Source organism: Moschus berezovskii, chromosome 18, assembly GCF_049115385.1.
Source record: "Moschus berezovskii isolate FMDL1 chromosome 18, NW_MosBer_1.0, whole genome shotgun sequence".
NCBI lineage: Eukaryota > Metazoa > Chordata > Mammalia > Artiodactyla > Moschidae > Moschus > Moschus berezovskii.
Window position 1 is genome coordinate 48,187,939 of NC_142477.1, and position 16,696 is coordinate 48,204,634.

Here is a 16,696-nt window from a genome sequence, read left to right on the forward strand (position 1 = left end):
ACATCCATGACCACGGGAAAAACCATAGCCTTGACTAGACGGACCTTGGTTGGCAAAGTAATGTCTCTGCTTTTTAATATACTATCAAGGTTGGTCATAACTTTCCTTCCAAGGAGGAAGCATCTGTTAATTTCATGGCTGCAATCAGCATCTGCAGTGATTTTGGAGCCCAAAAAAAAAGTCTGACACTGTTTCCACTGTTTTCCCATCTATTTCCCATGAAGTGATGGGACAGGATGCCATGATCTTTGTTTTCTGAATGTTGAGCTTCAAGCCAACCTCTTCACTCTCCTCTTTCACTTTCATCAAGAGGCTTTTGAGTTCCTCTTCACTTTCTGCCATAAGGGTGGTGTCATCTGCATATCTGAGGTTATTGATATTTCTCCCAGCAATCTTGATTCCAGCTTGTGCTTCTTCCATCCCAGCGTTCCTCATGATGTACTCTGCATATAAGTTAAATAAGCAGGGTGACAATATATAGCCTTGATGTACTCCTTTTCCTATTTGGAACCAGTCTGTTGTTCCATGACCAGTTCTGACTGTTGCTTCCTGACCTGCATACAGGTTTCTCAAGAGGCAGGTCAGGTGGTCTGGTATTCCCATCTCTTTCAGAATGTTCCACAGTTTATTGTGATCCACACAGTCAAAGGCTTTGGCATAGTCAATAAAGCAGAAATAGATGTTTTTCTGGAATTCTCTTGCTTTCTCCATGATCCAGCGGATGTTGGCAATTTGATCTCTGGTGCCTCTGCCTTTTCTAAAACCTGCTTGAACATCTGGAAGTTCACGGTTCACATATTGCTGAAGCCTGGCTTGGAGAATCTTGAGCATGACTTTACTAGTGTGTGAGATGAGTGCAATTGTGCAGTAGTTTGAGCATTCTTTGGCATTGCCTTTCTTTGGGATTGGAATGAAAACTGACCTTTTCCAGTCCTATTGAGTGCAGCACTTTCACAGCATCATCTTTCAAGATTTGAAATAGCTCCACTGGAATTTCATCACCTCCACTAGCTTTGTTCGTAGTGATGCTTTCTAAGGCCCACTTGACTTCACATTCCAAGATGTCTGGCTCTAGGTCAGTTATCATGTTATCGTGACTATCTTGGTCATGAAGAACTTTTTTGTACAGTTCTTCTGTATATTCTTGCCACCTCTTCTTCATATCTTCTGCTTCTTTACTCACTGTGTAAAAACAGCAAAACAAAGATAAATGCATAATACTCTGAATTCCCTGATGGCTCAGACAGTAAAGAATCTGGCTGCAATGTGGAAGACCTGAGTTGGAACCCTTGGTTGGGAAGATCTCCTGGAGAAGGGAATGGCTACCTACTCCAGTATTCTTGCTTGGAGAATTCCATGGATAGAGGAGCCTGGTAGGCTACAGTCCATGGAATCGCAAAGAGTTAGACACATAATACTTTCACTGAATTAGAAAGTTAGTGGTATTCAGGTATTCACTAGAGACATGAAAGATATTTTTTATGCTTGGGAAAGAAGGAGAGGAGAAACTGATTTCATGGAAAGAGGTGAATCCACACAGCAAGGTGTCATCAGAGGAGCACTGCTATTAGAATCTCTCTTGATAAGGAAATAACTAAAGCAATTCTAAGAAGAATGGCATCTTATGTCAAATACCGAGTTGCTTTCTTATGAATTATGTAATAACTCTCTGCCTCCCTCAAAATATTAGTAAGCCTTTGTAAATTTCTGCTACACACAAGTTACTGATGTTCAATCACTAGTCATGTCTGACTCATTGCAACCCCATGGACTGCAGCATACCAGGTTCCTATGTTCTCCATTATCTTCTGGAGTTTGCTCAAATTCATGTCCATTAAGTCATGCTATCTAACCATCTCATCATCTGTTGCCCCCTTCTCCTTTTACCTTCAATCTTTCCCAGCATCAGGGTCTTTTCCAGACAGAGTCAGTTCTTCGCATCAAGTGGCCAAAGTATTGGAGCTTCAGCAACAGTGCTTCCAATGAATATTCAGGACTGATTTCCTTTAGGATTGACTGGGTTGATCTACTTGCAGTCCAAAAGACTCTCAAGAGTCTTCTCTAACACCACAGTTCAAAAGCATCAATTCTTTCGCATTCAGCCTTCTTTACGGTCCAACTCTCAAATCTGTACATGACTACTGGAGAAACCATAGCTTTGACTATATCAAAAGACCTTTGTCAGCACACAAGTACATTGAAGTAAACTTTCAAAACAAGAGAAGGGAAGCAGATTATGTCACAATAAAAAGTGTGATACTGAAAAGAAATATTAATTACAGGGATCATTTATGAAGACATTTATGATAAATTAAAAATTTATAATCATGATGATTATATAAGCCCTTTTGGAAATAACTGGAGACAAGATTGTGATTACATATTGCGGGACATGCAATGGGACAAAGCCATATTGCTCTCTCATTAACATAAGGGATAGCCTCAGATGATTGGATACTTTGGCGACATCTATGTTATATTATTCAATCACATAAAACAAATAACAGTATTTTACTGTGAGATTTCCAAAATATGAATCTCTTTCTTGCATCTCCATCTCCAGACTATCAGTGGGCTTTCCCTTTCCATGAGAATCTTGAATGGCCTTATCAATCATATGTTTGCTTCTGTTCAAAACCTAATTTTTCACTCAGTCCTGCACTTATGAAAGCATTTTTATCTTTGTTCATTTTCAGTCACCTCAAAACTTTTTATAACTGCATGTGTCAATAACCTAAGAATGTAAAGTAACTAGACACACACACACATATATGTATGCATAACTGAATCATTTTGCTGTACACCTGAAACTAACAAAACATTGTCAATCAACTATACTCCAATATAACATAAAATATAAACTAAAATAACTGCTGAGTATAAAGGAGGTAAGGAATGTAAATACTGTCAACTATTTCGGGTCAATGTCTTAGTATTTTAGTTTTTTTTCTTTTTTAAATAGTTTTCTTTTTTACTATAACAACTATCCAAAGCTATGTCCATCAAAAAAGGGATTATGAAGTCCATTAAAAAGAAGACATTTAAGGAAGACAAAAGGGAAAGCACAATGAAACAGGAGTTAGAAATAGATCAGAACAAACTTTTATGTCTTTAATTAATCAATTCTCCTAAATTCTATTCACTTGTTTCCTGTTTATTTCTTAATGCAGAACAGGTGTGCCACTTAAAAAACAATTTTTGGCAAGTTTAAAATGGTAAAAAAAAAAATTAAAAAAACACGCTAATATGACCCCATATTTTCAATTCCAGCATTAAACTATCTGGCCAACTTTCAGCCTTAACATGGTCTTTTGGAAAGCCCTTTTCAATTTAGCACAATGAAGTACAACTGTAAAACTTTGTTGTTTCGAAAAAAATTAATGAAATGTCTTAACAGCACCACACAAACTGACAGTCAACAAGCCAGTGCTATTGGCTGAATGATGGGTGAGAAGCTTCATGAAAAACTGAATATTACAAAAAATAGAGATGATGTACCCTTCCATAGAGTGGAAGTTTTGAAGGAAATCACCAAGTAGTGCATGATGTCTCCAGAAGTAATACTGTTGGTGAGGTGCGCTGTGCTCAATAAACCTTTGAAAAAAGCATTGGTATTTAATAATAAAAGTCTCCTCCTTCATATGAGGTTTAAGAGTGATACATCATTCATGTAATTCTACTTGATGAGCGAAAGGTGTGTTGTATTTCCACTGTCTTATACATAGGCCATCAATGAAAGGTGAAGAGGTTACTCTAAATTTGGGTGCATTACTGACTCAAGGTTCACTCTAATAACCAAAGCATAAATTTCCACTTTCAAATGTCTGTAATTCTATAAATATATATATATATATACACATAAATTTGGTAAGATTAAAAATCATCTCCAATTCTCTAGCTCAAAGAGACAAAGATTCATTTCAAATCTTTTCAGCTAACTAGGAAAATTATTGCAACTGTTGATTTTTTGTGTTTATTTTCTAGGTAAACAAGGTAATTGTACAGAGTAGAGTAGACACAGTCATAGAAAAGACAATCTGAAAATGAAACAATAACAAATAGGTACTTGGACAAAACTGAAAGACACTGAGGTAAGGATAAGCAAGATTTAAGCCTTCATGAGAAATATCAATAACCTCAGATATGCAGATGACACCACCCTTATGGCAGAAAGTGAAGAGAAACTCAAAGGCCTCTTGATGAAAGTGAAAGAGGAGAGTGAAAAGGTTGGCTTGAAGCTCAACATTCAGAAAACGAAGATCATGGTATCTGGTACCATCACTTCATGGGAAATAGATGGGGAAACAGTGGAAACAGTGTCAGACTTTATTTTTTGGGGCTCCAAAATCACTACGGATGCTGATTGCAGCCAGGAAATTAAAAGACGCTTACTCCTTAGAAGGAAAGTTATGACCAACCTAGATAGCATATTAAAAAGCAGAGACATTACTTTGCCAACCAAGGTCCGTCTAGTCAAGGCTATGGTTTTTCCCGTGGTCATGTATGGATGTGAGAGTTGGACTGTGAAGAAAGCTGATTGCCGAAGAATTGATGCTTTTGAACTGTGGCGCTGGAGAAGACTCTTGAGAGTCCCTTGGACTGCAAGGAGATCCAACCAGTCCATTCTGAAGGAGATCAATCCTGGGTGTTCATTGGAAGGACTGGTGCTAAAGCTTAAACTCCAATACTTTGGCCACCTCATGCGACGAGTTGACTCACTGGAAAAGAGTCTGATGCTGAGCAGGATTGGGGGTGGGAGGAGACGGGGACGACAGAGAGTGAGATGGCTGGATGGCATCACCAACTCGATGGACATGAGTTTGAGTGAACTCCGGGAGTTGGTGATGGACAGGGAGGCCTGGCGTTCTGTGATTCATGGGGTCACAAAGAGTCAGACATGACTGAGCGACTGAACTGAACTGAACTGAAGCCTTCATGTAATATATGTGGATATATATGTTAATTAAAGCTTTAAACAAAATCACCCTACATATAAACATCATTTTTATTTTGAAGTCTTTTTTTTTTCCTAGAGGTTGCTTTATATTTATTTTGGACTCTTCTTTTTCCCCCCTGTACTCTCTTGTTTCTAATTTTTCAATAATAAATTTATATTGATTTTAATAAAAAAATATTGTTTAAAAGATGATCAATCTCACATATTAATAATAAAATGAATAAATGCTGGCTTCTGCATAAAATTTTATATTACTTTAGAAAAACGAACTAATCTCTTTATTACCTATTTTCCTTTTTACTTTTATACACATAATATTGAAATTAAATACTAAAAGTGAAACAAAAATTCATTAACATTTGACTATTTTTAAAAAAGGAAATTTAAGCAGAATGTATGAGTATCCCACCCTACCTCCACCCCCAAGAAACCACATACAACTATATGTTGAGGCAAGTTACATAAATGATAGGAGAAGAACAGATGGTGATTGATGTTGTATTCAGTAGATAGATTAGAACAGTAGGTGAAGCCAAGTTTTCATTTGAAATAGGCATTCTTTCCAAAATCTCACTGACTTAGGTATCTGTGATACTTTTTTCTGATTATAGGGTAGTTCATTTAATGCATAGAATTTTTGCTGTGTATTCAGTGAAGAATAATTTCTTTTTAGTGGTTTGCATTTTTAAACAAAAGCAAAGTATCTTACATGGCTTATTTTATAGGGCATGCCTATACAAATTAATGCTTGATGCAGATACTAGGGGTTACTCAATGAAATAGCCGTTAGAGTAATGAACCTTTCCACTAGGAAAGAGGGAAATGTCTATATTCTATCTTCAGTAACTATTCAGTTACTAGTTTGGGTGGATGAATTTCCTTCATAATTTTTCCCTAAATGATATAAAGAGACCTTGTAAAGTCAAATTTTGTGGAAACAAAGAGTTATAAAAGCTAAGTGCTTCTCTTGAACACAACAAGCAAGTAAAGTATGTAAGAGCAAATTCAAACTCAGATCCTTTGTCTGGAATCTATATTCCCCTTGTCATATTATTGTACATCAGGCACCAGGAACACTGGGGACAAAATATGGCCCCCATGCAGGAGTCACTGAATAATAAAAAGATAAGTATGATATAAGAAATTATCATACAGGCTAATAGGACAGGGAATCTGATATAGGAAAATTATGTAGCAGTCCAATGATATTATGAGTCTAAGCTAACTTCAGCTTTAAGGACACATACAGGTTGAAAGTGAATTACTTTGAAAGTGAAGAAAAGTCGTAATCACTTAGTTGTGTCTGACTCTTTGTGACCCCATGAACTGTAGCCCACCAGGCTCCTCTTCTCTAGCTGCACTGAACCAAGCACATGTTTGAGGTCTAGACCAAACTGTCCCCCATGTCCTTCCTTTTCTCATAAAATACTATTTGTTATTGATTACAGCCAAGCCAAAACTGTTTCATATGAGGGAATGACCTTATCATGGAGAAGAGGGAACAGACTCAAAATGGCATGGAGTATCGATGTGAGTAGAGACATTAAAAAACAGAGACATTACTTTGAGAACAAAGATTTCTCTAGTCAAAGCTATGGTTTTTCCAGCAGTTGTGTATGGATATGAGTGAGAGTTGGACCATAAAAAAAGTTGAGAACTTAAGAACTGATGCTTTTGAACTGTGCTGTTGGAGGATATTCTTGAGAGTCCCTTGGACTGCAAGGAAATCAAACCAGCTAATGCAAAAGGAAATCAATCCTGAATATTCATGGGAAGAACTGCTGCTGAAGCTGAAACTCCAATACTTTGGCCACCTGATGCGAAGAACTGACTCTTTGGAAAAGACCCTGATGCTGGGAAAGATTGAAAGCATGAGGAGAAGGAGACAACAGTAGATGAGATGGTTGGGTGGCATCACCAACTCGATGGACATGAGTTTGAGTAAGTGTGAATAAGTTTGGTGATGGACAGGGAAGCCTGGTGTACCACAGTCCATGGGGTCAGAGTCAATCATGACTAGGCAACTGAACGGAACTGACTGATGCAAGCATTTTAATCACATCTAACTAAACATACATTTACCCTCATTCATATTGTCATAATCTATTGCCCACATACTTGGGAAGACAAACATTATAAATGAAAGGATACAGGCTGGATAACTTAGTGTTACTGACAATTAACTGAGGATAGGCTGTTATTAATACTTTAGTTTTATGTTATTTGTGGCATAAGACAACCAATGAATCTTCAACTTTAAGCAATGCGGGGGGATTTGCTATGGTTGTAGACCTGTTTCTGGCTTAATTCTCTAGTTGAGAATGGGCTTGGGTCCAACTTTAGAGTTCTTTTTTTATTCATGAAGTATAGGTTCACTTGCCATACACACCTCTGAACATCAAACAGTTGTTGTCATTGATCCTGAGTTTTAATAACTAATATTAAGTCATTGCTTCAGTAGAGTTCAGCACTTTAAAATGCAACATAGGTAAGTTTACTGACATTAATAATTCCCACAATAGTACTGGTTAATCTACTCTATATTTGATAGAAGGCACAACTATAGTCAGTAACACTGAACATTCAACCAAATGTACCCTTTGATTTACTTGAGCACCACAAGGGACAAAAAAGGTATGGACCTAGAAGCAGAAGATATTAAGAAGAGATGATAAGAATAAACAGAAGAGCTATACAAAAAAGATCTTAATGACCCAGGTAACCAGGATGGTGTGATCACTCATGTACAGCCAGACATCCTGGCGTGTGAAGTCAAATGGGCATTAGGAAGTATCACTATGAACAAACCTAGTGGAGGTGATAGAATTCCAGCTGAGCTATTTCAAATCCTAAAAGATGGTACCGTGAAAGTGTTGCACTCAATATGTCAGCAAATTTGGAAAACTCAGAAGTGGCCACAGGACTGAAAAAGTTCAGTTTTCATTCCAATCCCAAAGAAAGGCAATGCCAAAGAATGTTCAAACTACCACACAATTGCTGTCATTTCACATGCTAGTAAGGTCATGCTCAAAATCCTCCAACCTAGGCTTCAAGAGTACATGAATCAAGAAATTTCATATCTGCAAGTTGGAAAAGGCAGAGGAACTAAGATCAAATTGCCAACATCCACTTGATCACAAAAAAAGCAAGGGAATTCCAAAAAACATCTGCTTCATTGACTACTCTGAAACTTTTGACTGTGTGGATCACAACAAACTGTAGAAAATTCTTAAAGAGATGGGAATACCAGACCACCTTACCTGCCTCCTGAGAAATCTGTATGCAGGTCAAATGCAATAGTTAGAACCAACATAGAACAGACTGGTTCCAAATTGGGAAAAGATTACCTCAAGACTGTATATTGTCACACTGCTTATTCAACTTAAGTACAGAATACATCAGGTGAAATGCAGGGCTGGATGAAGCACAAGCTGGAATCAAGACTGCCAGGAGAAATATCAATAACCTCAGATACACAGATGACACCACCCTTATGGCAGAAAGCAAAGAGGAACTAAAGAGTCTCTTGATGAAGGGGAAAGAGGAGAGTGAAAAAGTTGGCTTAAAACTCAACATTCAAAAAACTAAGATCATTGCCTCTGGTCCCATTACTTCCTTACAAATAGATTGGGAAACAATGCAAAAAGCGACAGACTGTTTTTGGGGGCTCCAAAATCACTGCAGATGGTTACTGCAGCCATGAGATTAAAAGACTCTAAATTCTTGGAAGAAAAGCTATGGCAAACCTTGTTGTTGTTCAGTCACTCAGTCATGTCTGACTCTGCCACCCCGGGACTGAAGCACGCCAGGTTCCTTGTCCTTTATAATCTCCCAGAGACTGCTCAAAATCATGTCCATTTAGTCAGTGATGTCATCCAACCATCTCTTCCTCTGTCATCCCCTTCTCCTCCTGCCTTCAGTCTTTCCCAACATCAGGGTCTTTTCCAATGAGTCAACTCTTCGTATCATTTGGCCAAAATTTGACTCTTCTCTAGCAATACAATTCATCAGCATCAAGTCTTTGGTGTTCAGACTTTTTTAATAATAAACCAAGACATGGTATTAAAAAGCAGAGACATTACTTTGCTGACAAAGTTCCCTATAGTCAAAGCTATGTTTTTTCCAGTAGTCATGTATGGATATGAGAGTTGAACCATAAAGAAGGATGAGTGAGCACCAAAGAATTGCAGCTTTCAAACTGTGGTGTTGGAGAAGACACTTAAGATTCCCTTGAACATCCAGGAGACCAAACCAGTCAATCATAAAGCAAATCAATCCTAAATATTCATTGGAAGGACTGATGCTGAAACTGAAGCTCCAATGCTTTGGTCACCTGATGCGAAGTGTTAGCTTATTGGAAAAGCCCCTGATGTTGGTAAAGATAGAAGGTAGGAGGAGAATGGGACAACAGAGGATGAGATGGTTGGATGTCATCACTGACTCGATGGATATGAGTTAGAGCAAGCTCCAGGAGATGGTGAAGGACAGAGAAGCTGCAGTCCATTGGTTTGCAAACAGTCAGACATGACTGAACAACTGAACATCAACAACAACAACAAGCTTAGCTCCAGAAAAAAATAAATTACCTTTCTTTTGTGTACAAAATCACTTTGTAAAGGCCACTGTAAGAGTACTTATCTAATTATATTAAATTATTTATATTGTGAATTCAAAGCTTGAATGTTTGGAGCAGGCATAACAACTGTATTTTCTTTATTATATATTTTCAATGAATTACATAGTTTCTGATATACAACATATACAGAATAATATTTCTTGTTACCCTGAATCTGAAATTTCCAAAATATGATTGAAAATCCAGAAGATAAGCTTCTGACCTAAGAAAATTCTTCAGTAGTCATTGAATTCATCACCTCTGCATTCTTATTATTAAATATCAGTCCTTGAGAGGGGTCCAAGATAGTGGCATTGGAAGACCCTGCATTCACCTCCTCCCATAAACTCAACAAATCTATACCTACATATAGAGCAATTCCTCCTAAAGAACACTGAGGAGTAACTGAACAAGCAACACACACAAAACGACTATATGGAAATGGGTAGAAAAGATGGAGAAACAGGAACCCTATCGTTATCACAGTGACCTGCAATAGGGAGGGGTATTTCTGAGAGGCCAGAGCACAGACTCACCCATTTTAGGACACAGTCAAAAGACAGCATTTTAAAGGGAACCTAGATTACATGGGAAGAAAATCCATTTATTAACCCTATACTTTCTTTCAAACAGGCAAGAAACTGCTGGAGCCCTCCCTGGGGGTTGGAGGTGCTGGTAAGCACCATTGTTTGAGTCCCCCTGGGACTCTTTCCAGTCTCCATTTGCTCCAGCCCTATCCAGCCCACCAAGGTGACCTCAGTGCAGCAATCTCCAGGGTCTGCCATCGGTCCACATCCACTCCAGCTCCAGTCAGCCTGTCAAGGCTCTCAGGTGCAAGAGGTCCACAGAGGAGACACTCCCACGCAGGGCCATTCTTTCAAGACCAGGAGAGGCAGCTGCTTTGTTTAATTCATAGAAACAAAAATTGAAAGTCAAACAAAGTAAGGATACAGAGGAATGAGTTCCAAATGAAAGAACAAAATATAACCCCAGAAAAAAGTTCTAGTGAAACAGAGAAAAGTAATTAATCTCATTAAAGAATTCAAAGAAAAAATCTTTAGGATACTCACTAAACTCAGAAGAATGGAGAAACTAAGTAAGAACTTCAACAATGACTTAGAAAGTATAAATAACCAGAACTGAAAAGTATAATAACTGAAATTAAAAAAAAAACACTAAAGGGAATCAGCATCATATTAGATGATTCTGAAGAACATATAAGTGATCTGGATTCTAGACCAGTGGAAATAAATCAGAACAGCAAAAAGAAGAAAGAAACTTAAATGATGAGGGTTTAGGGAATCCTGAGACATTACTTTGCCAACCAAGGTCCGTCTAGTAAAGGCTATGGTTTTTCCCATGGTCATGTATGGATGTGAGAGTTGGACTGTGAAGAAAGCTGATCGGCGACGAACTGATGCTTTTGAACTGTGGTGCTGGAGAAGACTCTTGAAAGTCCCTTGGACTGCAAGGAGATCCAACCAGTCCATTCTAAAGGAGATCAGTCCTGGGTGTTCATTGGAAGGACTGGTGCTAAAGCTGAAACTGCAATACTTTGGCCACCTCATGCGACGAGTTGACTCACTGGAAAAGACTCTGATGCTGGGAGGGATTGGGGGTGGGAGGAGAAGGGGACGACAGAGAATGAGATGGCTGGATGGCATCACCGACTCGATGGACATGAGTTTGAGTAAACTCCGGGAGTTGTTGATGGACAGGGAGGGCTGGCATACTATGAACATGGGGTTGCAAAGAGTCGGACACGACTGAGCAACTGAACTGAACTGAACTGAACTAATAATTACTTTAAATGTAAATGGACTAAATGCTCTAATCAAAAGAACAGGAAAATGAAATAGATTTTAAATAATTAAGACTATGTATATGCTCCCTCAAGAGACTAATCTCTGATCTAAAGACACACATGGACTGAAAGTGGAAATGTAAACAAAGGGAAACAAAAAGAAATCTAGGCTAGAAATACTCATGTCAAACAAAATAAATTTGAAAACCAAACTGTAACAAAATTCAAGGAAGGACGTCATACAATGACAAAGGGGTCAATTCAACAAGAGGATATAACATAGAAAGTGTTTATACACTCACCATAGGAACACTTTAATATATAAAACTAGTATTAACAAAAATAAAGGGAGAAAAGAAGCAAAATACACGTTCTTTTCAAGTACACATGGAACATTCTCCAGAATAGATCACATTTTAGGTTACAACTTAGTCATAATTTTTTAAAAATTGAAATCATATGCAGTGTCTATTTTGATGACAGTGAATTCAACTACAAGGAGAAAACTGGGAGAAAAAAAAATCAACATTGAGAGACTAAACAATAATCAAGCCATCAATGAAAAAAAATCAAAGAGGAAATTTAAAATACAATGAGATAAACAAAACTGGAATTACAGTTGTCCAAAATCTATGCAATGCAGAAAAAGCAGTTATGAGAAGGATGTTTATAGTGATACAGGCTTATCTCAAGAAACAAGAAAAATCTTAATTGAAAGGTACATTTAGAGAAACTTTAAAAAAAGAACAAAACAAAGTCCAAAGTTTGTAGACAGAAGAAAATAATAAAGATCAGAGCAAAAATAAATGAAATAGAGACTACATCAAAAAGGTCAATGAAGCTAACAGTTAATTCTTGGAAAAGACAAAATTGACAACCTTTAGCCAGCTGTATCAAAAAAGAGGGCACTGAAATAAGTAAAATCAGAAATGAAAGAGGAGAAATTATAACTGACAGCAAATAAACACAAATGGCTATAAGAGAATACTGTGAATAATTATATGCCAACAAATTATACAACCTATGGGCAATATCCCAGAAACATGATCTTCTCAGACTGAATAATGAAGAAACAGAAAATGTGAGTAGACCAATTACTAGTAATAAACTTGAACCAGTAACCAAAGAACTCTCCTTAAACAAAAGTCCCGGTCCAGATGGCTTCACAGTGAATTCTGCCAAACATTAAAAAAAGAGTTAATACACATTCTTCTCCAATTATTTATTACAAAACAACTGATGAGGAAGGAACATTTCCAAACTGATTTTACAAGACCATCTTTACCCTAGAAGCAAAACAAGACAAAGATTAAAAAAAAAAAAAAACAGGCATGTATGCCTGATGAACATAGATGCAAAAATCATCAATAAAATATTCACAAACAGAATTCAACAACTGTTTAGTAGGATCACACACGATGAGAAAGTGGAATTCATTCCAAGTATGCAAACAGGATTTGACATCCATAAATCAATCATTGTGGTATACCACATTAACAAACTGAAGGATAAAAATCATACAATCATCTCAATAATATAGAAAAAGTATTTGACAGAATCCGACATCCATTTATGATAAATTATGGAAATAGCAGCCCACTCCAGTATTTTTGCCTAGAGAATCCCATGGACAGAGGAGCCTGGCGGGCTATAGTCCATGGGGTTGCAAAAAGTCAGACACAACTGAGCTACTAATACTTAATACTAATACTTATTCTTTAAAAAGTGGGTATACAGGAAACATTGCTCCATACAATAAAGACCATTTATTACAAATTCTGAGCTAACATCATAATAAATGATGAAAAGATAAAAGCTTTTCCTCTAAAATCAGGAACAAGACATGGATGCCCACTCTTGCCACTTCATTTAAATATAGCATCAGAAGTCCAAGTCACATCATTAAGACAACAAAAAGAAATAAAAGGCATCCAAATCAAAAAATATGTAAAATGTCGCTATTTACAGATTACATGATACAACATATAGAAAATCACAAACACTCTGCCAAAATAATATATTAGAACTAATAAATGAATTCAGTAAAGTTGCAGGATACAAAATTAATACATGGAAGTTAGCTGCATTTACATCCACTAATAACAAATGATAATTAATCTATGAAAAAGGAGGCAAGAACATTCAATGAGGAAAAGACAGTCTTTTCAATAAATGCTATTGGGAAATTGGTCAGTTACATCCAAAATAATAAAACTGGACCACTTTCTTATGCCATATATATAAATGAACCCAAATGAATTCAATGCTTAAATGTAACACCTGAAATGATAAAACTTCTAGAAAAAAATATAAGCAGTAACCTCTTTGATGTTGATCTTAACATTTTTTGTATATGTCTTTCTAGGCAAGGACAATGAAAGCAAAGATAAACAAATGGGGCTATATTCATTGAAAATGCTTTTGCACAGCTAAGGAAACCACCAACAAAAAGAAAAAGCAGCCTACCGAATGGGAGAAGACATTTGAAAAGAATATATCAGATAAGGAAGGGATTGATATTTAAAACAAAGAACACATACATACCTATCAATTTTAAAAAACCTGCTTAAAAAATGGGCAGCGGACCAAAATATTTTTTCATAGATGATATACAGATTCCCAACATTCACATGAAAAGATGTTCAATATCACTAATTATTAGAGAAAAGAACAATGCGATATCACTCCAGACTTGCAGAAATGGAATTCATCAAAAAGACAAGAAAGAAGTGTTGGTTAAATGTGGAGAAAAGAGAACACTGGAGCACTTGATGGGAAAGTAAATTGGTGCAGCCACAATGGAAAACAGTTCAATACTGTTGCTGTTGTTTAGTCACTAAGTTGGACCAACTCTTTTGCGACCCCATGGATTTTAGACATCCAGGCTCCTCTGTCCATATATAGAGGTTTCACAAAAATTAAACATAATGCCACCATATAATCCAGCAATTCCACTTCTGAGTATTTATCTGAAAGAAAACAAAAAACACTAATTTGAAAAGATATATGTGCCCTTATGTTTATTGAAGCACTATTTACAATAGCCAAGATATGGAAGCAACCTAAGTGCTCACCAAAAGATGAACGGGTAAAGAAGATGTGATAAAGATATCACAGATAAAGAAGATGTGTATTACACACACACACACACACACACACACATATATGTGTGCTTAGCTGTGTCGTTCAGCTGTGTCTGACTCTTTGCAATCCTATGGGCTACAGCCCACCAGACTCCTCTGTCTATGGGATTATTCTGACCAGAATACTGGAGTGGTTTGCCATTTCCTCCTCCAAGTGATCTTCCCAACCCAGGGTCTGAATTCACATCTCCAGTGACTCCTGCATGGGCAAGCAGATTCTTTACCACTGAGTCACCTGAGAATTCCATACACACGTATATGTGAAACATTCAGTTCAGTCGCTCAGTCGTGTCCGACTCTCCGCGACCCCATGAATCACAGCACGCCAGGCCTCCTTGTCCATCACCAATTCCCGGAGTTCACTCAAACTCATGTCCACAGAGTCGGTGATGCCATCCAGCCATCTCATTCTCCATCGTCCCCTTCTCCTCCCGCCCCCAACCTTTCCCAGCATCAGAGTCTTTTCCAGTGAGTCAACTCGTCGCATGAGGTGGCCAAAGTATTGGAGTTTCAGCTTTAGCATCAGTCCCTCCAATGAACATCCAGGACTGATCTCCTTTAGAATGGACTGGTTGGATCTCCTTGCAGTATAAAGGACTCTCAAGAGTCTTCTCCAACACCACAGTTCAAAAGCATCGATTCTTCGGCGATCAGCTTTTTTCACAGTCCAACTCTCACATCCATACATGACCACGGGAAAAACCATTGCCTTGACTAGACGGACCTTGGTTGGCAAAGTAATGTCTCTGCTTTTTAATATACTATCCAGGTTGGTCACAACTTTCCTTCCAAGGAGCAAGCGTCTTTTAATTTCATGGCTGCAATCAGCATCCGCAGTGATTTTGGAGCCCAAAAAATAAAGTCTGACACTGTTTCCACTGTTTTTCCATCTATTTGCCATGAAGTGATGGGACCAGATGCCATGATCTTTGTTTTCTGAATGTTGAGCTTCAAGCCAACCTTTTCACTCTCCTCTTTCACTTTCATCAAGAGGCTTTTGAGTTCCTCTTCACTTTCTGCCATAAGGGTAGTGTCATCTGCATATCTGAGGTTATTGATATTTCTCCCAGCAATCTGGATTCCAGCTTGTGCTTCTTCCAGCCCAGCGTTCCTCATGATGTATTCTGCATATAAGTTAAATAAGCAAGGTGACAATATACAACCTTGACGTACACCTTTTCCTATTTGGAACCAGTCTGTTGTTCCATGACCAGTTCTAACTGTTGCTTCCTGACCTGCATACAGGTTTCTCAAGAGGCAGGTCAGGTGGTCTGGGATTCCCATCTCTTTCAGAATGTTCCACAGTTTATTGTGATCGACACAGTCAAAGGCTTTGGCATAGTCAATGAAGCAGAAATAGATGTTTTTCTGAAACTCTCTTGCTTTCTCCATGATCCAGCGGATTTGGCAATTTGATCTCTGGTGTCTCTGCCTTTTCTAAAACCTGGAAACATTACTCAGCCATAAAAAGAATGAATCTTGCTGTTTGCAGCAAAATTAATGTACCCAGGGTTTTATGCTAAGTGAAATAAGCCAGACAAAGAAAAACAAATACCATAGGACTTCACTTACATGCATAATCTAAAAAAACAAAACAAATGAACAAACAAAACAGAAACAGACTTACAGATACAGAGAACAAACTGGTGGTTGCCAAAAAGGAGGGAAGTAGTAGGATAGACAAAACAGGTGAAGGGGATTAACAGGTACAAATTTTCGGCTATAAAATGAATGTCATAGGGATATAAAGTACAATATAGGGAACATAGTCAATAATACTGTAAACTTTGTGTAGTGACAGATGGCAACTGGCCTTATTGTGGTGATGATAACACAATGGATAAAATATATGGACTCACTACATTGTACACACAAAACTAACATAATTTGGTATGTTAATTATAACAATAAAAATAAATAAATAAAAATGAACCTTGAGTACCATGTTTTTAATGTCTTTTTATTATTCTATGTGACAAAATAGGAAGCATGCTTAAACACTTTGGATCCATTATGGTATGATGGTTATCTCAAGTAATTGCGCATATGTAATTATTTAAGTTCTGAGTTAAATTAGCCACTTTTTTCATGGAATATCAGTTTTATTTGAAAGAAATAATCACAGAGATACTGGTTCACACTTGGAAACAACAGCATTTTTTCCCCAAAATGAACAA